This window comes from Antechinus flavipes, chromosome 2 (genome assembly GCF_016432865.1).
Source record: "Antechinus flavipes isolate AdamAnt ecotype Samford, QLD, Australia chromosome 2, AdamAnt_v2, whole genome shotgun sequence".
Lineage (NCBI taxonomy): Eukaryota > Metazoa > Chordata > Mammalia > Dasyuromorphia > Dasyuridae > Antechinus > Antechinus flavipes.
The window spans coordinates 312,697,475-312,723,218 of record NC_067399.1 but is presented as its reverse complement, the minus strand read 5'-3'; the positions used below and the strand labels follow the sequence as shown (position 1 = coordinate 312,723,218).

Sequence of the window (25,744 nt, the reverse complement as noted above, 5' to 3'; positions counted from 1 at the left end):
ATTTCTCTCTCTTTCCATTCTCTCCCTTCCCCTTCCTTATTTTCCTTTCTTTTCTTCCTTTCCTCCCTTTTCCTTCCCTTCCCAGAAAAAAAATGCGAAGTTCATATGTGAATCTCTCCTGCCTTCATACCATAGAATCATAGGAGTTAGAGCTAGAAAAGATGTTAGAAGTCATTCATTACAATCCTTTAATTTCAAAGAAACTAAGGTTTCTTTAAGAAATTAAGGTTTAAAGAGGTGAAAGTTATAGTTAGATATCAGGTGAATTACTTTGGTCACTAAGAAGAGAAAAAAGGGCTGAATATTTGACTTGATTTATGATGTACTGCTTTAGCAATTCTATCAAAAACTAATGATTCACTCAAAATTTAACCTCACCACTAAGTTTTTGGAGGCCATTACCATTATATATAAGCTTTTGTCCATTCTCTTTGACAACTAGATATTTGGGGCAAACTGGCAAGAAGCAGAGATGGTAAATTAATTACTGTGGTTGATAATGTCCAGGAAATTAAAACTGAAAAAAAAGGGATAAATTTAGATGGTGAAGGTGGTTTATTTTTGGAAGAGTATTTTTGAATGGCCTTCATAACAGTATTTCTACAGATCTTTTTCATTCTTGTGATTCTCCATTAGGGAATATTTTTGGATATTCATTTTAAATTTTAATTATTTGCTTTATTACTTCTACTTGTTTTTGCTTCAGACCTCTAAGATATCACCTCCCCTCCTACTTTTTTTTTGGTTTACAGCCCGAATAATTGAATATGGCTGTTGTTTTCCTATTTCTATTTTGTTTATCATTAGTCAAGTTGTCTACTTATTCTACCCCCTCCTCCACTTCCCAATCCCTTGTAGACATATGCAAACATCTGCTGGAGTAATGCTGTTTATAACCTATTATGCAGAAAAAAGAAGGATATGTGTTCCTTGAGAGAAACGAATGTTGGAGAAAAATATTAAAACTATTTTTGAGCATGTATTGGTAATAACAGGATTATTGTAAATTGGACCCACCATCCAAATGACCACATTTAATTAAAACCAAATCTAACCCCTCTTTTTAAACTTCCTCTGTAATATATCATTGCCTGTTAGATGAAGAAGCAACAGAAGGTTGTGATTGGTTATTCCTTTGTGCTGGTAGGAGCCACATTCCTCCTTTTTTCTGTGCTTTCTAATTACTTTCTCATAGATACTAAACTATACCCCCTTGAGCATCTCAAAGGATTAAACACTGATCAAAGGCAGGTTTAGCTGTATCCCCAGGACAGGCTGATTAGAGGTAGAAAAACATGGGCTCTCCGTTAGCTCAGATATTGGAGAGAAATGAATTAACAATTAACATTACAGGAAGAATAGTAGAGTAAAAATTGATCTTATTGGTTATGTAGGAGAGAAGCAGAAAGTTGGGGTTAGAGAAAATGGATCAGCAATGTTATATTTCATTGAATGGATCAGGTTGCAAAGACATGAGATGTGTTCATTTATAACTCCATTCATTTCTGGTTGCTGCATTGAGTTTTTCCCAGATTGGATCTTGGCCTTTCATGGTAAATCATTACCAGTATTAGATTGCATGTGTGTTTGCTTCTAGGGATGACTGGTTCTAGGCATAGTTGTGCTTAAGTCAATTATGGATTTTATTATTCCTCATTACAACTAGATGTTAGCCCTAACTTCACCCAGGTATTGAACTGTTTTTTCCTTCAACCAAGTTAGCTCATGGATTCTAACCTTTAGGCAATATAAGGTCTCTACTAACAAAATAAAAGAATTCATTTCCAAAAAATTCTAGCAAAACATTAAATCATATCTTTGGTCAAAGCTTTAAAACGTGTGTGTGTGTGTGTGTGTGTGTGTATGTATGTGTGTGTGTGTGTGTGTGTGTGTGTGTGTTTAGATTTAGATGCCTAATTAAATTTCTCAGACTTCAGCTTTACTGTATCAATTGTGAACTGGAATCTCTCAAAGATATAGAGTCGCTGATCAATATATCAATATGTGTGTGTATATATATGTGTGTGTATGTGTGTGCATGTGACAACAAATTTAGATATCTATGTACCTATATATATTTAGGAGAAATGTTTGGGTTTTTTAGATATGTGGTATTTGGGTACTGAAAATTCTTTCTCAAAACTGAATTTTGAATTTCAGTGTATAGTAGAATTATAGGATGCCATATTTTAAAGAACCCAAGAGATAAACTACTTCCATGATTTGAATGTGGAATCCTTAAATAAATGAATGAAAAAAAATAAATGTTTACTATAAGCAAAATACTGAGGAGACAAATAGAAAAGCAAGACAAATTGATAAAATCATAGTTATTTCAGTTATTGAGCCATTTGATAAAACCAAGGACTTTGTGGCAAGAACTTTCTTTTCTGGATATTTGTAGCAATGTACATCAAGGAGATGAGTGCTACAAAACTTGCAATGGTAATTGTCAAATTGAATCTTCACAAAAATTATTACCCTGGATGATGACTAGGGTGGGGATAGTAAACTGGAGTCAGAACAAGGGTTTAATGGGGTTTTGGTTTTCTGAGGCAGGGGGCTTTGGGGATTACCTGCCTATTGGTAGTAGAAATATTTCTCTCCTTCATGATATCTGTAAGGGTGGGTCTGGAAGCAAGGTCAGTGATCTAGTTGGTATTACTATTCTTGAAGACTTAAGGTTATGAGCTGTCTTTAACAGGGTTCAACTGTAAATAGTAGTTGAGGTGTTGAGATGATTTAATTTACTTAAACCATGTTCCTTCTTGTCTCTCTCAGGGAGGGAGGAAAGAGACAACTTTAATTTTATGTTTGTATCCCCACCACCTAGCACACTGTCTGGCACCCAGCAGGCAATTTACATGTGAAGTTCCTAAGTATGACCCATAAAATAATGGAATGTTGAGTGCTAAAATCATCTAGTAAATGCACAGCAATATCTCCATCAAGAAAAGATGCATGAGTAAGATGCAGGTAGGAGTTAGAGTATGTTATCTACAGGCAACAGAAGAGGTGGGAGGATCAGAATAATGCTTTAGATCACTAAAGTTTGGGGACATTTTATAAACCAAATGCTTTTATAATGAACCTGTGGAATAAGCAAGTCTTTCAGTTTCATGGGTAAGAAAACTAAGGAATGGCAAAATTTAGCCTAGTTCATCCACAAAAAACCTTATTAAATACACAAAAAGCATATTAATGTTTATAATTTTTCTTTGGAGTTATATGTATTGTTCATTGATTCTTGATGAATTGAATTGACTTTCAGAGGTCCCTGATGCCTTTGTTCATTCACCTATGTTTAGATCTGTTTCATTCATTATTATTTTTATCCTTTCCTTTTTTTCATCTGTTTTATAAAATGTCTTCCCTAATACTAGTTGTCTTTCATTTTACATTTGTGTGGCTAGAGTTCAGTCAGGCAGACAATAGTATTTTTTAAGGCATTTGTGCAAGAGGATGTGCTTTAGTAAGGAAAAAAAAAGTTGTTAGATTTTAAAACCAATCTCAGTTGAAGTCTTTTCCTTCTCAAATTGCTTAATGCATTACATCAAATGATGCTGTGTGCTTGATGGCTTAATGAAGCATTTTCTGGAAAATTTAGATTTTCCCAGAAAGACCTTCTAAAGAAATGAGAATTCTGCTCAGTCCCTGAATCATTTCTTAAGTCCTTGTTATGTTTAAAGAATATTATGCTAGGTTCTGGGAATCTAAAAATGAAAAACGACAAAAATTTAGATGCAATCCCTACTAAGAATTTGTTCTAACATGAGTTATGGTGTATATATTTGTTTATGTATGTACATGTGTGTATATATCACATTTTATACACACACACACCCACAGACACTACACACATATATATATCCATCACATTGTAGAATTAGAATGGGAAGAGATCTTAGTGATCACCTATTCCTAGTTTCTTATTTTACAAATAAGAAAAATGAAATTCATAAAGAAAGAGGCCACTCAACCGAGTTGTGAATAATGTATCTGAGATTTGAGTCTAAGTCTCATATTTCTACAAAGTTTACATGAGATAGAATGTTATAGGGGTAATGAAGAGATCAATTGCTGTAGAAAAATTCTTAGAAACATTTGTAAGTGTTCTCTTTGGTATCAAGAGTTTAAGAGATAGACAGGAGGCAGTGTTCTCTTCCCTTATAGTTAAGTTCATTTAAATTTCTTGGATTTTTTTTTTAAGAGCAGATGTAGAATGAATCAAATTATTAGGAAATTTCAAGTAATTAGATAAAAAGAGGTAAAGTTTGAAACTTGTTAACTGGGAAAAAAGAATAGAAATTCAATTCTTTCTCTGATGACCCATATCTGTGATTTTTTTTCATGTATATGTTTATTAAAGCTTTTTATTTTCAAAACATATGTATGGATAATTTTTCAACATTGACCCTTACAAAACCTTGTGTTCCAAATTTTCCTCTCCTTCCCTTCACCCCCTCCCCAGATGGCAAACAATTCAATATATGCTAAACATGCTAACATATATATTAAATCCAATATAGGTATACAGATTTATACAATAATCTTACAGCATAAGAAAAGTCAGATCAAAAAGGAAAAAAGTGAGAAAGAAACCAAACTGTTAGCAAACAATAAAAAGTGAAAATTCTATGTTGTGAGATGATTTGAACCTTTAAGAGTAGAAATATGAGTGTATGTATTATGAAGCTATCTTCTAATTGAACTTTTTCTCTGAATATACTATATAATGTTAAAAATTCCTTCATGATATCAAAGATCATGAAGTCAATATGATACAGTGGAAAGAACATCATATTTGGAGTTAATAGCCTTCAAATACTATTTGCTATCTTTATTATCTTAACTAAAGATACACAATCTCTCCACATATAAGTTTCCCTATTCCTAAAACAAAGGAGTGGAAAAATGATGGATTCAAAATTTATGATTTTATGACTTAATTTGGCAGTGTTTAGAGTGGAAGTACATAGCCCAGTGGTACTTAGGGGACAGCAGCAAAGCAGATGGCAATGAATATTTTGTTAATTCCATTTCTATTGACAAAATCATTACTCTTTCTCATTTTGAGTCATTTGACAATGTCAAGAACTTTCTTTTCTGGGCTTCTGTAGCTGTGACTGCTAATGAGGCAGTAGCTAGAGAACCTGCAAAGGTAGTTGTCAGGATGTATATTTATGGGAATTACTTTCTAGGACAATGGCAAAGAGAATGGGGCAAGGAGTTATTCTGGAGTAGGAACCAATTGTTTGGAGGGCATTGCTTTTTTTAAAAAACCCTACCTATAGATACTATTGGTAGTGAATGCTAAACACTTAAGTACTTTTTGACTTGAAGCCACTGGACTCTGTCTTTGGCCCTTTCCTGTTCAATATTCATCCATAACTTACATGAAGACATTAAAGACTTGTTATCAATTTTGCAGAGGTTACTAATCTGAAAAAAGTAGCTAATAAAATATAAAATAAAGATTCAAATATATCTTAGAAAAGGCTAAAAATCAACAAGTAATGTAGAAAATTCAATTTAACAAGCTTTTATTAAATGATGATATATGAAGCACTATTCTAGGCCTTGAGGATACAAAAAGCAAAATTGAAATGGTCATTTCTTTTCCTTAAAAATATTATACTTGTACAAAAATAGGATGAGGGTGAGCTAGCTTGTAAGCATAAATATGAGAAGGTCTTGTGGTTTTAGTTGACTCTAACCACACAATACTGTAATACAGGTGCTTTTAAAAAATCAGTTTATGGAATAATAATAGAAATATAATGTCCAGATTAAGAGAAGATGGTGATGGTACCACTCTACTTTGAATTAAAAGTATTGTGTTCAGTTGAAAGGTTGTCATGTGGGGAAAAAACGGTTAGACTTTTTTTCTATGTTGCTCTAGTGAAAAGTAGGATACATAGGCAGAAATACTAGACACATCTTTCTAAATAATCAGAGCTCTCCGACAATGGAAGATCTGATCCATCAGTGGAAGTTTTTCAACAGGAACTAAATATTCATATCTTAAGGATACTATAGAAGGGATTCTTTGTGATAAGTAGGATGGCTGAACAATAAGGTACATTTCAACTATTAAATTCTATGATTCTGTGATTATAGCAAAATTTGCTACATAATAATATTTAAATTTTAAAATGGGTTAAAGAAATAGTGGGGATGTTAGTTGTTAATAATTAAACATATTTACTTTGGCATTTAATAAGTTTGAGAGATATAGTTTCTGGTTAATTAAAGCATTTTATTAATAATGACAGCATGTTTATTAACAAAAGAATGGTTGTTTGGCCACCTCTCTTAGATGAAATGCTCCTTATGGTAATGGGCTCAAAGTTTATATATCTTTAGAAGAGTAGGTTCCTGAGAATAGCAATCACCTCTGATTGGTTAATGAGAAAATGAATATTACTATCAGAGACTGGCCTGTATTACAATGAGGGTCTTGGTATATAGTGACTTGGCTCACCCAAATTTTGATCAGAGACTTATCAATTTCCATATCACCTGCCTGATAGGAGGATCCAGATTTTCCCAGATCTGTCTGAGCAAACACAATGATCAGAGTATACCTCTTAGCCTAAACTTAGAAAATTTTTTACTGTCTTTGATTAGATCTTAGCCATCCTGACTAGGTAAGTCCTTGAGAGAGATTTCCCAGACTGGTTAATTTCTGAATGAGGAAATAAAAAAAGAGAAAAACCATGGTTTTGATTCAATAATCATTTATACAAGAAAGAAAAATATTTTTTCTCATTGCATATACACTCACAGATAAAAACAAGTAAAGATTTCCCAAAAATTACCTAAACATTGCCTGATTTGGTATGAAAAACTTATTATGGATATTTGATAATTGTATCCAGTGCATTTCAAGCTGGATATAGCAAAAACCTGAAGTATTTTAAGATTAGAGATTAGAAAGAGTGTGACTTCTACTAAGAAGACAACAGCTTCTCAGACCATCAGATGATCATACCCCAATATTGTTATCACTTAGTAATGGGGAATAATTAACATTTGAATCATCTGCACTTTTTCCCTCTCCTCACTGAAGGAACTAATCTCTCACATCTGTAATATGATAAAGTTATTGTTTATCAATCAGAGAGATTCTCTGAAAAAAAATTAAATAGCATATCTAGATTCTGTATGCAAATGTTGGTAATGATCTCATTTTGCTACATATTTTACTAATGAAAATTATGGGACAATTCACCATGAATTCAATATTGTTGGAACAAATCCTAGATTTCTAGGATGATTGATTTAAGAACTTTTTAAAGAGCCATGACTTCTAGGAAGTGCTTGGAATTTTCTGGTTAGTCTTTGATTTTTTTTTCTTTGTTATTTGTTTTATTGTATTATGGAAAGGCAGCAAGCAGGACTTGATGCAGTGATGTCCCACTCAATTAGTATAAAAGGCCCATTGATTTGTGTTTTTAAAAATCTCTGCAGACAAAATTGATATTATCTATGTTTGTAGTTTTATTTATTTTGTTAAATATTTCCTAATTGTATTTTACTTAGTTTGGGTTGTGCTTAGGAAAGTTGTGGGCTACATGAGTATTCAAAATCTATTGGCTAAATGATAAGAGAAGCCAGCCTTTGAATCCAGGAAGACCTAGTTTCAGTTCTCACTTCTAACATATGCTGGCTCTAACTAACCCAAGACAAATCATTTAAATTTTAAAGTTTCTAGATATATTGTTAAGATGAAAAATTATAGAGAAGAAGCTAACACGTCTTGATAGAAGGAGCTTCTTCACCTAGGAGTTCCTTATATCAATAAAAAGATTCATTCTCTATTCTCTATTTGATGATATGAAGCAAAATAAAAAATAGAATAAATGAGTATTGGAGGAGAAAGGGAGGCAACCAGCATTTGTTAAGCACCTAAGCAATTTACAGATATCATATTTGACCTTTATAGAATCTCTAGAAGAGAAATACTATTACTTTTCCCATTTTACAGTTGAAGAAACTGAGGCACAGAGAAGTTAACTGATTTATCTAAAGTCACATAGCTAGAAAGGATCTTTGGTCAAATTTGAACTCAAATCTTCCTGATTTCAGATGCAATGCTCTGTCCACTATACCCCTTAGCAAGAAATCAAAATACATTCCTTAATCACATTTTATATATACTTGAGATGTTTTGAGGTCATCTTTAATGCTCTTAAATCAGGGAAAGCCTGCCTCACAGGCTTACATCTGTTTCCTATCTATCTCAATGTTCAGTTCATAGTCAGCCAGTAAACCCTGAGGCCAGGTTCCCATAGGACTGCTTCTCATCAGAGCAGAAGAGAAATAAAGGCAGCTGTTTCAGCATCCTTCCTTCGTTGCTAGGAGCATTGCTTGTTCTCTTGGGCTTCCATTTGAGCTGATTATTTTATTAGAGATCCATGTAATAAGTTCTTCATACCATCTGAACCAATTATCAGGTCACTGTAGGGAGACATTTGATTGGTGTGTGTGTGTGTGTGTGTGTGTGTGTGTGTGTGTACATGTATATGCTCACACATAATAGGCAAGTCTATACACTCATGCATGCACATATGTGTGTTTAACTGTTAATGAATTTCATAAGCAGGTCCTAGTGGGGAAAAAATTATGGAAGGTGAACTCAGGAAAGTTTAGGTTCAAATCTCGATATCCACAAGTACTATGGACATGATGGATGTTATTACTCCCCATTATGGGGACTATCTTGTTTGTGGACCATTTTGGCCACAGATTTTCTCTGCTTCTTCAACTTTGCATATCTTTTTGGTTACTAATGATCAATGTGAATAAGGGATTGATCTGTTCTTTATATAGCTTGTAACTCTTGAACACATCTGGACACTCTTGTGCTCAGTTTCCTTATTCCTAGAGTCCTTTATAGTATTCTTAGCTTTCTGCCATTCATCACGTGAGGTAAATATTTTAGGTGGTCTCTGATATTTTCTGAGCACATTTCTATTAAGTTTGGAATGTTGCTAAGTATCCTCAAATTAGGCCATTATATTTCCTAATAGCAATGAAGAAATGGGAAGAATAGTGACAGAGAAGTCATCTTCCTAAAGTTTTCCTACTGGCAACACCTTTTCACTCAAGAAATTTTTATGCAAACATGGACATAAAGGTATATAAAATAGGTATGCAAATCAAACATTTACTGATAATAAATCACAAATAAATTTATTTTAAAACAATCCTTTGACATACATATAATTTTATCATTTATTAAAAACAAAATGCATTGCTTGTTTATTTTTACATGAAAAATTTGATCTTGGTGGATTATTTGATATTTTTTACTGTTGCCAAATTTTTTGCAACTTTGACAGTTACATGTCCCCAGATGGGACGGCAATGAAAATTTAAGAAGGTCTGATCTAGTCTACCTAAATTGTGAAACTTTCCTCTACAAATTCCTCAATTCCTATAGGAGAGAACCAGAGCATGAAATTAGAAAAAAGCTATCTAAGATTGAGAGAAAGAAAAAAAGATTGTCATCTAGAACTAAGACAGATATTTTGGGGGCTTAGATAAAACAATTAAAATTAACATTTTCATTCTGTCTGTACAAAGAAATGTATTTCTATTCATTCCAGGAGGAGGAGGCTTTTTCTGAGGTCATTAGGAAGTGATGTTCCCAGACCATCTTCACAAAACTTGAGGTTTCATATATTAATATATGGCATTCTTGTAGAACACAAATTATTTTTCTACAAGGGAATGGAAATTAACAAAAGAATGTGATACAGTGAAAAGAGTACTAGACTTGAAAGCATAGGATTTGGCTTCTAATTCTAGTTCTGCTATATTATACCCATATGACTTTGGCCAAATTATATTTCTTTTCTGGGTCTCAGTTTCCTCTTACATAAAATAATGACAGTGAACTAGATGGTTTTTGGGGAGCCTAAATGAAGTAAGTGGAGTGAGGATGAGGGCTTTGGCCACTGATTTTGATTGTCTTGGCTTTGAGACAGAACATAGAATGATTCAGTTCAGTCTGTCTAATACTAATTGGTGGAAGGGATCTTAGAGACAATGCATTCCAGTCTTCCCATTTTACAGATGAAGAAACTAAGTCCTAGAGAATTCAAGAGATTTGTCCAAAGCCACACAAGTGACAAAGGTAGAATTTGAACTAAGATTATTTTACTTCCAAAGGCAATGTGTAGTTTAATGGTGGTCATGATTCTTAAGCAATTGTAGAGATAATCTAGGCCAATTTCCTCATCTTTATACATGGGAGAATGAATCCAAAGTGCCTTCATTCCTGTAGATTTAGCGGTTTTCACCCTTTTATTTCTAACACTGGATTATACTCTCTGAGTGAGATTGTCTGTTGTATTTTGGATTGCTGATTTCTAAATGTAACCCCTTCAAATATCCTAATAGCCCTGCTCCATCCTTGAAGAAATTGTCTTTACCTAGATTTTATCTAGACTTTAAAAAGGGAAGAGGGAGAAGAAAGCAGTACAAAAATCCCCAAAGAGTTGTAAATATCCAACTATTTATTTTCCAAATATTTCAGTTCAACAAAAAGCCCCAAATTACACAGAAACTGATCTTGTTCTTTTTCTCCCTTCCTCTCAGCTTTTCTTCCCTTTGGTCATTCTCCTTCTTTTTCAATCCTCCACCCTAACACTGTAATCTCCACACATTTCATTTTTTTTCTTCTTATCTTGAGTTTAAGAGAAGAAATATTGAAATTAATAATTTTATTGCTCTCTTCTTCTCTTTTTATCTTTGGCATTTGCTTAACCTCTTGGATAGCTGGGATTTCCTGCTCCAGAGTCCCAATGCAGAAGGCAATAGGAAATGTTAGTCTAAATTTAGTCAGGCCATGGGGTAAAGAAGATATACAATGTGGCATTAATAGTGTGTTTGTTTATGTGTGTGTGTGTGTGTGTGTGTGTGTGTGTGTGTGTGTGTGTGTGTGTTAAGAATAGCCTCATGTGGACTCATCCCCATTCTGTGTTATTGTAACATCTATAGATTATTCTATAGAATCCAATATTATAGTTGGGTGGAGCAGTGAGCAACAGTATCTGTAGATTTGTTGGAGAAGGAAGGAAAAGATCCCTGTGTTTCAGTCAGTCAGTCAGTAAGTTAATAAACATTGTGTCTATTATGGGACAGTCACTATGCTAAGCCCTGGAGATATGAAAAAGACAGTCCTAAGGTTGATTGCATCTTGAAGGATGATAAGATTTCTCTATGACAAGATTCCTAGGGGCATGATAGAGAAGTTCAAAGAAGTCCAAATATAACCAGGTGGGAAATGGTGTCTAATTCACCAATGTCATCCCATTCTTGTTTAAAATGAACATTGTCTATTTGTTCCAGCCTGTGTACATTACCATAGATGGAAGACCATCGGGTTTTGTAAATAAATCTTCATGATTTCAGGTCCGGTATTCTATCTCCTGTGCCATCTAGGCTTTCCCCAAGATGAGAAACCTTATATAAATGTGAATTGTTGTTAAGATGGAATGTGAATCCTTCTCTCACCCTGCCTCAATGCCTCCCCTCCCTACAATTAAGCACTTTAAAAACAACTGCTATTTCATTTACTTTCTTTGTATCTCTACAACCTAGCACACAGTAGGTGCTCAATAAATGTTTTTTAAATTGAATTGGATGTCTGCCCCAGGTGATCTTTTATGTCTTAGAAGAAAATCACAGGCTTTTCTTGAGTCTGCAGCTGTCAACCATTTCCCAAAGTGTTTACTAAAAACAGCAGGCAGTGCTGTAAGCTGACTTCCACATACTCACCCTGCTTATGCAGCACACTTAACACATTCCCCGCTCAGTTAGTTAGAAGTCTATTGCGGATTAGCCTGTCAGAATAGGAAACCCTATGAAATGTCTTTTTTGGAGAATAGGGCATTGAATTTCTGCTTCTACAAGGTGGAAATTTAGGCTAATTTTGCCTGAAGAGCCCTTTGATTCAGTAACACTGACCTCCTGGGTGTTCCATGAATAAGACAAACTATCTTTAAGATCAAGACAGTTTTTCCATCTGTCCCCAATGGACTTTTCCCCTCTTTTGCTTTTACTACTTACTGACCTTGGTGATTTCCTTTAAGTCTCAGATAATATTCCACCTTCTATAGAAAATCTTTCCTAATCCTGCTGAATTCCAGTGTTTTGCCTTTTAAAAGAATTTTCTATTTATCTAGTATGTATCTTGCTTTGTTTATACTTGATTACATGTTGTCTCTCTCATTAGAGTGTAAACTCCTTGAGGACAGGGACTGTCTTTTGTGTCTTTCTGTGTTGCCAGAGTTTAGCATAGTGCCTGGCACGTAATAGAAGATTAATAAGTACTGACTGAGTGATATTCTCTTGCAGTTGTGTTTTTCATGATTGATTTTGTTGTTGTTCTGGACCAGTAATTTCATCTGTGTGGAGAACACCTTGTCTGGAAAAATCAGTCCACTAATGCAGATTAGCATATTATTTGCAATTTATGTAGCAAATTGCCTGGGGGTACTAAAAGATGAAGTGATTTTTTAGTGGTCACACAATCATTTTACCTGACAGTCAGAAATAGGATTTCCCAGATCTTCCAGACTCCAAGGCTGGCTTCTGTCCTCCATCTACTTATAGCCTCTCTTTTGTTGCTTAACTCTCTTTTGGAGGGAGCTGCCCAGATGAGATAAAAGTTACAGCACTTCAAGATCAATCCATTTACACTGATGTTTATAAACATGGCCAAAATGGCATTATTGCCATTTACTAAGCATTTGAATGCTGGCTCCATAATTTAATACATGGAAGAAATAATGTACTTCAAATATGCGTCACAGTCCAGAAGTGCTAAACTCCATCTTTTCTTGTTCAAGCACCTCAAATACATTTACTTACTTTCTTGTATTTATTTCTTTTCTAGAAACTTGTTCATGTTGACTTAAGAATTGAAAGCCTTGAGAGGTTTTCCAATGAATAGAATGAATTTTGTTCTTGTAAATAGCAGACGTCCTTCCCTAACTAGCATAGGTATCCCAGGAACTACTTTTTGTAAAAATTTCTCCATATTTGTCTTTCCTTTTTCCCTTTCTTCCTTCCTTCTTTCCTTCTGTGTGGGGCAGGTTGAGTGCAAGACCCCCTTCCCAATCCAATTAACTAATCAGAGACATCATCAGGTACAAAGAGAAAGCATTTATTTAATCCCTGCAGGGAGAGGTCCAGACACACTTGGGAGCCATCCCAGCTTCTGCCATGTGAACTTGGAACCTGACCACCTTCCAGCTTGTCCAAGTTTAAAAGCAAAAGACTGGAGCCTTCCCTCCTTCCCTCCCTCCTTCCTTCCTTCCTTCCCTCCTTCCTCCCTCCTTCCTTCCCTCCTTCCCTCCTTCCCTCCCTCCTTCCTTCCTTCCTTCCCTCCTTCCCTCCCTCCTTCCTTCCTTCCTTCCCTCCTTCCTTCCCTCCTTCCCTCCCTCCTTCCTTCCTTCCTTCCCTCCTTCCCTCCTTCCTTCCTCCTTCCTTCCTTCCTTCCTTCCCTCCTTCCCTCCCTCCTTCCTTCCTTCCTTCCCTCCTTTCCTCCCTCCTTCCTTCCTTCCTTCCTCCCTCCCTCCCTTCTTTCCTTCCTTCTTTCTTTTCTTCCTTCCTTCCCTCCCTCTCTCCCTGCTCCCTCCCTCCCTGCCTGCCTTCTTCCCTCTCTGCCTTCCTCTCTGCCTGCCATCCTAGCACTTGTCTCTATAAAATTCCACATTTCCACACTTAAGGAATGCTTTCATTAGTTTTCCCAAGACCCTGATGTGGCAAGTAGTAGTACAAATACAATTTCAAGCCTTAATCACTTAAAACTGCATTGAGATTTTCAGAACCTATATTCTTATTTGAATATAGTTTTAAAAAGTGATTTTCAAAGGGTCACTCATCTAGGTAAATTAAAGGTCACATGGCTTTACACCTAAGGCCTTTAAAAAAGTGAACCAAGATACCTAAAATATAAAGTAAAATTTTTTTCTCTCTCTGTTTCTTTAGGAGCAGGGGAAGCTACTCCTTTTCCACACTTGTGGAAAACCTCAGGGCATATTTGATTCAGATACAGTATCTTAGCTGGCTCAGCTACTTATTAGTTGCATAATCTTAGTTAGTCAAGTCAGTTAAATTTTTAGGATCTCAGTTTCTTAATCTGTAAAGTCTTGAGTTTGGAGTAGATGATCATTAAGAATCCATACAACCCTAATACTCTCAGGTTCAATGATGATATAAAGATATTTGTACAACCTGGCAAGATTTGAAAATCACACCCTCTTTTCCTCCACTCTAGGCTTTGTCAGCCACAATGATAACACATGCAACTTGACTTGTCAAAAAATAATTACTTACGTGCCATGGAGAATAGGATTTTCTATCTTTAAAAATATGTGCTTTTATAACAAGTGACATTGACAAATGCCCCTTGTTGAATTCTTCTCTCCCACTTTCATTTGTACCCCAGTAGAATTTAAGCTTTGTGAGAGCAGAGACTGTTTTGTTTTATTTTATTTTATTTTGTCTTTTGATCCTCAGAACACTGCTCCTGGCATATAGTACTTACATAATTAATTGTCTGGTGAATTGAATTGAGTAGGCTGTCTAATCTTACCTATCTTTAGTCGCATCATTGCTCAGAGACAGAAATATATTAGCAGAAATAGGGAGACCTGATATACATCTTATGAAGTGGGGAAAATTTGGTGAGGAGTCTTGTTATTTTCAATCTATCTGTAGGGTAGTATCATCCTATGTTGACTCAGCCTTTTGGACAATTCCAAGAGAAGCAAATTCTAAGCAAAGCCATTGGATATGCTTTAATTATCAGGACACCCAAAAGGAAAACTCAGACTAAGTTGGAAACCTCCAATTTATAATTCTGTAGGTTTTACCCAAGAAGCTGTTACCCCAAGCAGTTAAGCTTGGGTTTTATCCTTACTCACAATCCTTCTTTTATTCCCTTCCTGCTTTTCCATCATTCCCCCGCTCCACTCCTGCTGCTCTTACAGAAGTACCATGGGTAAAATACCATACCACTCTTTCATTCTAAAGGGAAGCAATTGAAAGCATTTCTCTGGTAATTTAAGCACACAGCAGCTACCTTTGCAAATGTCTGGCTGCTAAATTATCCCCTTGGCTACCCGTTTGGAGGAAAGGGGAAAAAAAAACCACTGGAGAAAAGAAAGCTTAGCAAGAAAAAGAGTGGATTTTCCTTAGTTTTAACCAATTTTCCAACTCTTGAAAAAATTCTCCCCTTCATTCCTTTTCTCTTTCACTCTACCTAGACACAAAGCTCCATTTTATTTATTCTCTATCCAAGATAAACAGTTCTCTATGCTATTGCTCACTTCCCAGATAAAGTTCAGAATCCTACCTTCTTTTTAAAAAATACACTAACTGAGGAGTTCCTGGAGTGACACGTACTGTTACTATCTTTTACTGTTCTAAATGCCACAAGTGCCTGTCATAAACCACCTCCTTAATTATGCAGAAGTGGAGCTGAATGGTTAGTTAGCGGCACTATTGCAATTACAGCGGTTTTTCAGGTCTGCCGCTGTTTTATGTGACATTGCTTTCTAAGTTGCTGATTAAGATGATCTACTGGGGGTGGAGCCATTCCACCCACTAGGGGATGGTTGGCATTGAAAGCTAGGTTAATGAACCTTGGGGCAATTTTTTATGACCTAGAAACAGTTAAGGAGGGGAAACTGAGGAGGGAGAAGAAATAGAGGTTCATTCATTTCTTTCTTTTTATAGAAGGCCTTGATGAATAGTTGGTCTTACCCTGTCCAGTCAGACAGAGTGCTAAAGTTGTTAGGGAAACATAGCAATAATAATTTGGAAGAGCTCAGGGTTAAGCTGTAACTAATTTCATTCCTTTTAGCGTCTCCTTCGTAAATGAAATTAGCAGAGAAGCTGCGACTTTGAACTTATTATGTATCACAACATTTTTTGATGTAATTGGTGCATGAAATGTTCTTAAATGCCTTTTTAAACTGATACAGAATTATGATGGGGATGGCATGGCAAGGCATTTATTTATATATTTACAGTTCAGAGAAGAGAGAAGACTCTGGAGCTGAATAAATATTGTAAGCCCTAACTACCAGATTGTGATGGAGAGCTTGGCTTATCCAACCTACCAGCTCAGCTCCCTCAGGGGATCCCCTTCACTGCCCTTTACTAGTTAGGAGACAGAAAATTTAGCAGCATTGCACAAGCTGTCTTATAATTGATACTAAAGAACTGTACAGTTTCCCTTCAAAATGTTGATTATAGCTACAGGGGATGTGCTTTTATGTTAAAGTCTAAAGAGTTTTCATTTTAAAGAACAGGGATTTGTTGAAGTTGTGGGCGTGTTTGTACATGCCACCTGAGAACTATTTGGTTTTTTACTGCTATTTTTCTTTAAAGGCAGCACAAATTTTTTTGGAGGGGGAAGGAGAAAAATAGTCTCACTGCTTTAACACAGACTTTCTTCTCTTTGAACAAGTATGTCCTTAAGAAGGCAAGTCTAACTCTCCTAGTAGCTTTGCATGTCACACACACAAACACACACACACACACACACACACTATATACATATACATATATATGTATATGTATGTATATAGACTCTTCTGCTGTCATTGGCATCACACAGAATGGTAATATGTCTAATTATTTTTCTTTCTACATTTTAAGACTGATAAAGGAGGGTCCAGAAAAGAAAAATAATTTCTAAAGTAAATGTCTAAAATAAAGCTTTAATGGAAAGGTTAAATGTATTGAGACTGTTAACCTTAAGAAAAGTTGATTAAGACTAACTTTTTTTAGTCTGGATCCATGTTTTAATTGTTATAGAGAAGAAGTTTTTTTTTTTTTTTTTTTTAACTTTTATATGTGTTGTTGTAGAACTCTTTAGCAGGTTGATGAAGTCTATGGGCTCTTTCTCAGAATGATGTGTTGTTGTTGTTGGTTGTATCTGTGTCTTCATGACCCTATTTGGGTTTCTTTCTTTGACAAAGACCGAAGTAATTTGTTATTTCCTTCTCCAGATTATTTTATATATGAAAATGAGACAAAAAGGGTTAAGTGACTTGTTTTAGTTGCATAATATAAAATAAAAAAAATTACAAAAATGGTATTGGAATGTAGTTATAAAAACAAAACAAAAAATATTTGGACTCCAGGTTAAGAATACCTGGTATAAGGAATTCTTAGCAAAGAAATTCATTCTACAAATATAGGTAGACACCTACATAATGCCCTCTAAAACTGATGTTTCATATATACCTCTATATATTGCTACTTGACCATTGAGCAACTTTTCCCCTTCCTCTTCATTTATCTAGCTAGGTCTTGCTTTTAGTAAAGGCTCAAGCTGAATTATACCACCTCTGTGGAATGTTACCAAACTGCCCACAGAAATTGCTCATCTTTCAATTCAATTCAGTTTAGCAAGCATTATTTAGTGCCAACTATAGACCAGAAAGTATGCTAAGGTGATGAGCTTACAAAAAGCAAGTTTAAAAAATATCCCTAAAAACAAAGATCTTACATTTTATTGAGGGGAGAGGAAAATCATTTCCTCACTTGTTTAATCATTCATTTATTCAGCAATCATTTATTAAAAGCATAGTATATGGTAGACTCTGGGGGTACAAATTCAAAATCAAGAGGTATCTGGCCTCAAGGGTATTATATTCTTTTAAGAGAGGCATACAATGATAGAATCATAAATTATTAGAGCTTGAAGGGACCTCATCTAATCCAACTTCCTCATTTTACAGATGAAAAAACTAAGGTCCAAAGAGATGATGTAACTTTGCTCAAGGTCAAACAACATTTTAAGTGGAAGCTCTGGGACTAGAACCAAGGTTTTCTTGATTCCAAGTCTCTGGATCTTTCTGCTAGATCACATAAAGCAATTATTCTCTCAGGCCATTAACCCCACCCCTTCTTTTGGCCACATTCACAATTGATCTTGAACTAATTAATTAATTCAAAAATGTATTGCTAACTGTCCTAAAACTGCCTCTATCCTATGCCCTTTTACCATTCTTGTTTAGCCAATCTGAAAGTTCAGGATGCCCCTGTTTTATTTCTCTACTACCAAGCTGCCATGTTACGCTGGAGAAAGGAGCAAAATCATAATGATTGTATCCATTACAAACTCATACTCACTAACTTCAGCTGGGCCCTTGATGTTACTTGGCACGCAATGTATATTCCTCTTCCCAGATGTCTTACAAATTTTTCCTACTCTCCTCAAACATCTCATCTCAACCTCTGCTTCTCTCATCTGAACAGATGAACCTGCTCAGGAAAAATGAGGATAATGTTGCCCCTTAAAACCTCTTCCTTCTACTTCAAAATGTCTCTATACTTATCATCTCTTGCTTTAATTAGATATATGTATTTATGTATGTACATGAATGTGTGTAAATATATGTATCTGTGTATACATATAGTTTATATACATGTATATTTTACACACACACACACACACACACACACACACACATATATATATATATAATGATACATATATATGTGTATATGAAAGATCCTGATGTCACAGATATAGAGCTAGAAAGGACATGAGAATGTCATTTAATCCAATCCTTTCATTTTAAACTATGAAAAAGGAAACAGAGTTGTGAAAGATAGTAAGTGGTAGAGCCCATATTCAAACGAAGAACTCAACTACAAAGTCAAAATTCTTGTCTTTAAGAAGTAGTGTTCTTTCATCTTTGTGAGACTAATTTCCCTATTTGTGTCCTCTTTTTCCCTCCTATCCCCTGGACTTTGTTCTATTTTTACACCTAGTCAAATATTTTCTATTTTCAAAAATCAAACAAGCAACCATTTCTTTATGTCTCATTTTCCTTCAGACTGCTAACTTCTCTTCAACTTTCCCTTCTTTCTTATTGGTATCTGATAAATGATATTAAAACCAATACCCTAACAAACTTTTTGAAATAACAGTTTATATTTCTTCAACATCCTTATGATCTAGCTTCTTCTACCTTTGCCACTTTACAGAAACGGCTGTCATGAAGGAAAACAATAGTCTTCTTATTCCTAAATCTAAATGGCCTTTTCTTGGTTGTCATCTTCTCGGACTTCTCTGTAGCATTTTACCTGACTGAACAATCACATCTTGGAGCTATTTCCTCCAACAAATTCTACAGCAGTACATGGTCCTTGGTCTAATTATTAGTCTTTGGATTTCCTTCCTATTTCCTCTCCCCCCCCCCCCCGCCTCCTATTTCTAGAATCTCAAGGTTTTGTCTTTTTAGTATATGCTCCATTTTATTGGTCTTACCTCTTCCCAATACTTTAGTCATAGCTTTTATCTAGATGATTCCTAAATCTCTCCCTAACCATAACTGTTTCCTTGAGTTTTAGTCCCATGTGTTCATTTAAATGGTAAGTGTTTTTTCCTATATATAGTATCCATGTTTTAATCTTAACATTGTCCCAAATGAATTTATCACCTAAATTCACTTCAAAATATCTGCCTCCTTAATTTCTTTGTTAATAGTTTCAGTTCTATCAGGTCACTCAAACTTAAAATTTCAGAATCACTTTTGAGTCATCCCTATCCTTCTACCTCAGGTATGAGAGGAGATACCTCCAGGTAATTCCTATTTTGAAAATTCTTCCCCAATCTTTCCCCTCCATTCTAATTTTGTTGCAAATACCCTTGTTTCAAATTTTATTACATCATGTTTGAACTATCAAGGAGAATTTTGTATATGAACATCTACTTATGGGATATAGAAAACATATTGGTGCCAACTTCATAACTGCTAGTCATTGGACTTTTGGTCAGTTTGATATGTTTTGGGAAGCGGGCACATAGACCTTATAATATGATATTCTGACCTTGGCCTCAGGAAAGGAAAAGGAAAGTTCTTAGTATTTTTTGTGCAAATACTTTATGCCAAATACTTTGTGGAGTCTTTTTTGTATGGAGATAAAGGAAGGGAAAACATAGGCAAGAGATGTAAATGTCAACTTAACACTAAAAAGGAGGCTTATTCTAAAATAACATTACTCATGTCAAAAAAGAAAAATACAGTGAGTCTCTGCCACTGAACCTCATGAAACTTTCCCTCATCCCATCCCCCTAATAAGAAATAACTTCTCTTTTTTTTTTCAAAATCTCTTAGCCTCTTTTTGTACTCTTTAGTGTATTCACTGAATATACATTATTTCTATATGATATTATAGCTATTTCTGCATATGTCTTATGCCTACTACTATGTTGAAATTTCCTCAAGGACAAGAATGGGTCATCTTCCTTGTTGTATATAGTAGCACAGTGATTTGTACATAACAGATATCAAATACTTATTGAATTATTTTTTAATGATCAGTAATTTCTTCATGGTGGGTGGTCCTTTTACTACAGGTATTTTAACCATTTTTGTTTCGTAGACTCATTTGAGAGTCTGAAGTCTTGTTAAATATAATAACCCTTTCTTAGAATCATATTTTTAAATAAATAAAATAATTTTCATTAAAAAGAGCCTCATTATATGAAAAGACAGAAATTAAAAAAAAAAAAAACAAGTTCATGATTTTCAGGTTAAGGACCTTTGATTCACTGAGACAGCCCATAAGATTTCTATTCTTCAATGAATCATCTTCAATAATTTTTGTGATTAGCAAATTCATCAATCTGAGGCCAACCTAGAATTTAGTTTCTGCAGACTACCCTGATTCTCAGACAATAGACATATATCTTTGGGAACTAACTCAAAGCTTTTCCTGTTTGACAAAACCTGTCAGGCCTTGAAGTCAGTTAGATTGTCTTTGAGGACTCAGGGTGACTTCAAAGCCACTATGAGACATCTGAATAGTACTTATGTGGATGACTGATAAAAAATGGGAGAATTAGGTCAGGTATGTAGAATGATTCTCCAAGATATAAACTATGCACAATATGGACATTCTTTTCTCCATATAGGTTTCTAATATGCTTTTCCAAAGACCACTCTGATTACCTTTTATTGCCCTCTATAAAACAGATGCTTTATGCAATGAATAAAATTGCATCCACTAGAGACAAGGAAATCTAATTGAATCACCTGGGTTCTACTCCCTGCCAACTCAGAAGGAATAACTGCCACACTATTGTTGTGGGCACCTTTGTTATTTTCATTCCCATTTTTTTCAATAATCTGAGAGCTATAACTATTAAAGTTATTATCTGTCAGTCCTGGCTTTTGCATCTGTTGTTTGACTGGGTTATGTGCCAATTTCTTATGGTACTATTGAGATGATCCGTCCTTATCATTCATTTCCATTCTCCCATTTTCTGCTGCCCTCAAATCCTCCCTTTTCTCTGTGACCCTAGTTACATTCTTTAAGCTTTTCTGAGGAGCGCACTGCTATTAAAATACATTTTGATTTTTTTTTATTTTTCAGTGTGTGCTTAGAATGACCTTTATCTCCTTGGTATTTCTACATCTTCTCTTATATCAACCTTATTTCCTAGCTTTTAATTTACTTAATCTAAGTTTATAGGAAGCCATATGGGGTAGTGGAAAGAACATTGCACCAAATAAGATTCAGGAGAACTTGGCTCTCATCTCAGCTTTACTGTTAACAGCTATGTTACCTTGGAGAACTTACTCCCTCTCTCTGGGCCTCAGTTTCCTAATTTATAAAATGAGGGGGCTAAAATAGGTTTAAACATTTCTGTAAACTCATATCAAAAAAAAAAGATTTCATTCAAATAGAAGGCTGAAAATGAAACAAATAAAATATGTCCAAGTGAAAGTATCTAAACTGTATTAAATTCACAGAGAAAATCATTAGTGATAGGAATAACCATTTAGGTCTCTGAAAACTTAACAACTCCCAATTAGAGAAATTAGAGAGATCCCAAAGTAAAATTGGTTGTCTCACAAGAACAAAGAAATAAGCTTCTTCTCAGTGGATGTCTTAAACCAAAGGATGGATGACCACTTGTTCAATGTAATATGCAAAGAATACTCATTTAGGAATGAATTAGACTAGTCCCTTCCCCCTCAGAGATTGTATGATTTTGTGATGTTTATGTCCTCTTGGGTTCCTTCTAGTTTTAAATATTATGAATCTATAATAAACTCTCACACTAGTTAATAAGAAGTTTTTGGGTTTTTTAAAGGCAGCATGAGGGAGTGGGAAAGATGTTAGATTAAGGGTCAGGAAATCTAAAGATTCTATTCTTGCACTTACCAATTATTAGCTCTATGAATTTGGAAAAGTCATTTCTTTTACATGAGCCTGAGTTGCCTTATTCATTTTAATCTCTTTCCTGAATAGTTTACAGAAGTGACAATAAAAAACCTGTAAAAGTACTTTGAAAAATGTGAAAAATGCATGCAAAGATTAGGTATGGTTATTATTGTCACCATTATACTGTCATCGTTGTCATAATTTCTTTTCTATTTATTATCATTGTTATCATCAGTATCTCTAGCATTCTTATTTTATGAGTAGACTTGTAATTTTATTGGTATAGGAAACTCCCAAAGTTGGTGAACAGGAAACTTTCCATCAATCAATAAACATAAATTGCCTATATATTAGGCACTATGCTAAGTGCTGAGGATTCAAAAAAGAGGCAAAAGATGATTCCTCCTCTCAAAGAGTTTACTAATGGTAGAGACAACATGTAAAGAAATATGTCCAATGTAAGATATATACACTACAATTTGAAAATAATTAAAGAGGAAAACATTGAAATTAAAAGAGGTTGGGGAAGACTTCTTATAGAATATAGAATTTTACTTGGAACTTAAAGGAAGGCAGGGAAATCAATAGGCAGAGCAAAGAAGGTAGAACATTCCAAGCATGTGGGTCAGAGAGAATGCCCAGAGCTGAAAGATAGAGTGTTTTGTTCATGGAGTTGTCTCAAGGCCAGTGTTACTGTTACATGGTAACAGTATAGGAAAAGAATGGAATTCTTATGTTTAGAATATGAAGTATGAAATAAGATTGAAAAAGTATTAGAGGATTAGATTCCTTTATGGAAAGCTTTATGTGCCAAACAATGTTTTTTTCTCAATCATATTTTTTTCCTGTTGCATGAAAAAATAGTTTTCAAATTCATTTTTGTAAGTTCAATATTTTCTCTCTCTCCCTCCCTCCCTTCCTTTTCCTTTCCCCAAGACTGCAAGAAATCTAATATAGGCTATACAGGTACAATCATTTTGAACTTATTTCCATATTAATCATCTTAAGAAAGAAAATCAGAACAAAAGAAAAAAAAACACAAGAAAGAAAAAGCAAAGACCCCAAAAGGTAAAAATACTTTGTGATCCATATTTAGTCTCCAGAGTTCTCCCTCTGGATACAGATGGTATTTTCCATTCCAAGTCTATTAGAATTGTCTTGAATTACCACTTTCGGAATAGATCTAAGTTTTTCATTGTTGATCATAATCTTGCTCTTACTGTGTACAGTGTTCTTCTGGTACTACTCAATTCAGCATCAGTTCTTCAAATAGAACATTTTGTATTTGATCCTAGGTTCAAAAGAGAGCCACTGGAATTTATTGAATAGGCTGGGTGACATGATTAGGCCTGCACTTTAGGAAAATCTCTTTAGTGGCTAAATGGAGGAGAGATAGAAGTGGGGAAGAGTAGGTCAAGATAGGAAGATCTAGCAGTAACTGATTACAATAATCTAGATATGAGATGATGAAGGCTTACACTAGAAGAGAAGGGATAGAGAAGGAAAGGGAACATATTTGAAAAATATTGCAAAGGTGAAACAGACCTTGAAAACAAATTGGAAATGGGGGAGAGGATGAAAGATGTTGAAGAGTTATTCTAGACTCTTGTTCTAAGTTGTGAGTCTAAGGGACTAGGAGATAACGTTGCCTTTAAAAGTAAAAGGAAAGTTGATGGTGATAGAACAGGGTTTCAGGGAAAAATAATGAGTTCTATTTTGGACATGTTGAGTATAAGATATCTCCTGAACATCCAGTATGAGATGTCTAAAAGACAGTTGGAAATATGAGATTGCAGATCAGAAAGACTCCCAATGCAGACCAACAACTATTTACTACCTTTGAATCTGGAAAGATGCCTAAGGCACTGAAGGTTATTGAGGGGTGGGGTGGGAAATAAGAAAATCTCATTTGAAACTGGTTACTGATTTCTGAATCAAGACCATCTGCAGGGAGGAAATTAAATATTCTTCATTGATGCTATTTTAAATGTGTTGAATGAAGAGAGTTAATTATATAGCCAAGAACAGTCCTGACTAATGACAAGCTCTGTGTTTAATATCCTAATCTTTGTTGGAATCATTAAGGTTAGTTGAACCAGTCATATTCTGTAACTGTATTGAAGATTCCTAACCAACCAGATCAGAATGTCAGTGAATTGCAGAATGGAGGGGTGCCTACAAAGTGACAGTAGAGGAGGAAAGATATACAGGCTATTTTGTACAATAGAACACAATTTCTCAGTGTTTCTTCCTCTGGGACTGCAAAGGGAAAAAAGAATGAGTTTTACTGTATAAAGAAACTCCATTTAAAGAAAAAGGACTTGTTTTCAACTTAAAGACATAAAGTACATTGCTATATATTTTTTTCTCTCAAGTGTTTACATAGCCCAGGGTTCCTTAGACTTACGTGAAATATTTAAGCTAACTTCTCTGTGTATTTGAATGAGAAGAGCTGGCAATACAGAAGATATATGTATCTTCTATTTCCTAGAATACAGCAGAGGCTTGAAAATACACACACACACACACAGAGAGAGAGAGAGAGAGAGAGAGAGAGAGAGAGAGAGAGAGAGAGAGAGAATGAATGAGGATATGAATGTACTGGGGGACCAATGAGATGAACATTTTGAGAGAAGTGTTTTCTTTGAGACAATTTGTCATGTGACTGAACAAATCAGTTAAATTTCTAGTCCTTTGTGTTCCCTCTTTTAAATAGCTCAACTGACCTCTGTATGCTCCACTGGATATTGTGTGACTGATTTCCTCTTTAAGGTGTGCAGATAATTTCATTCTTTCCTTCTGGCTCTAGAGGGTATACCAATGTACTCTCTCATAAGCCTCAGAGGTGGAAAAAACTGTCAAACTATCATCTTTTCTCCTTCAGCTTGCTTCTCCAGGGTAATCAGGTTAATGTGTGGTTGCCCAATTGTAAGAGCAACCAAAGAAATTTCTGTGTATATGTGTGTATGTGTTGTGTTTATGTGTGTGTATGTGTGTGTGTTTTGTGGGATGGACTATCTGGTGATAGCAGAATGACATAATAATGCTTCTACTACGATGTATTCTGATCAAATAGCAATAATAATTAATAATAAATATTTATAAACTGCTTTAAAGTTTGAACATGATTTGAAACTGGCACTTCCTGACTACTAGTCTAGCAACTGTGCGCACTGTTCTATGGAAATGCCTGGGAAGAATATAAGGTACAAGCTAACTTTTTACCAATTAGCCTCCATTTGGGACAAAATAAACAAGAATATCCTTTGGCGGGTTGTGGAAACTCTCAGAGAAGAAATTCAAGTCCTAGCTGCTAAGGGTAGATTATGGTATAAACCAAAAATGTGGCATTATTCATTTCAAGCTATTGGATTGGATTTTTTTCAGTATTTTCTCTCTGGTACATATGATGAGATAGTAAATGGTCAGAAAATTTAAGGTTTTTTTGCCAGATAAATTCAGTGTAAATACTTATATTTTTATATATTTGTGCCTTTCAGACATCATAATTTTTTTCTTAATCCAT

The 25,744-nt window shown here is 34.8% G+C and overlaps 1 protein-coding gene across 30 annotated transcripts in view; it reads left to right on the top strand.

The window, feature by feature from the left end:
• The window catches only part of NRXN3 (neurexin 3), a 2,067,316-nt gene that overhangs the window by 1,377,188 nt on the left and 664,384 nt on the right, over nt 1–25,744 (top strand). The gene's annotated exons all lie outside the window — the stretch shown is intronic.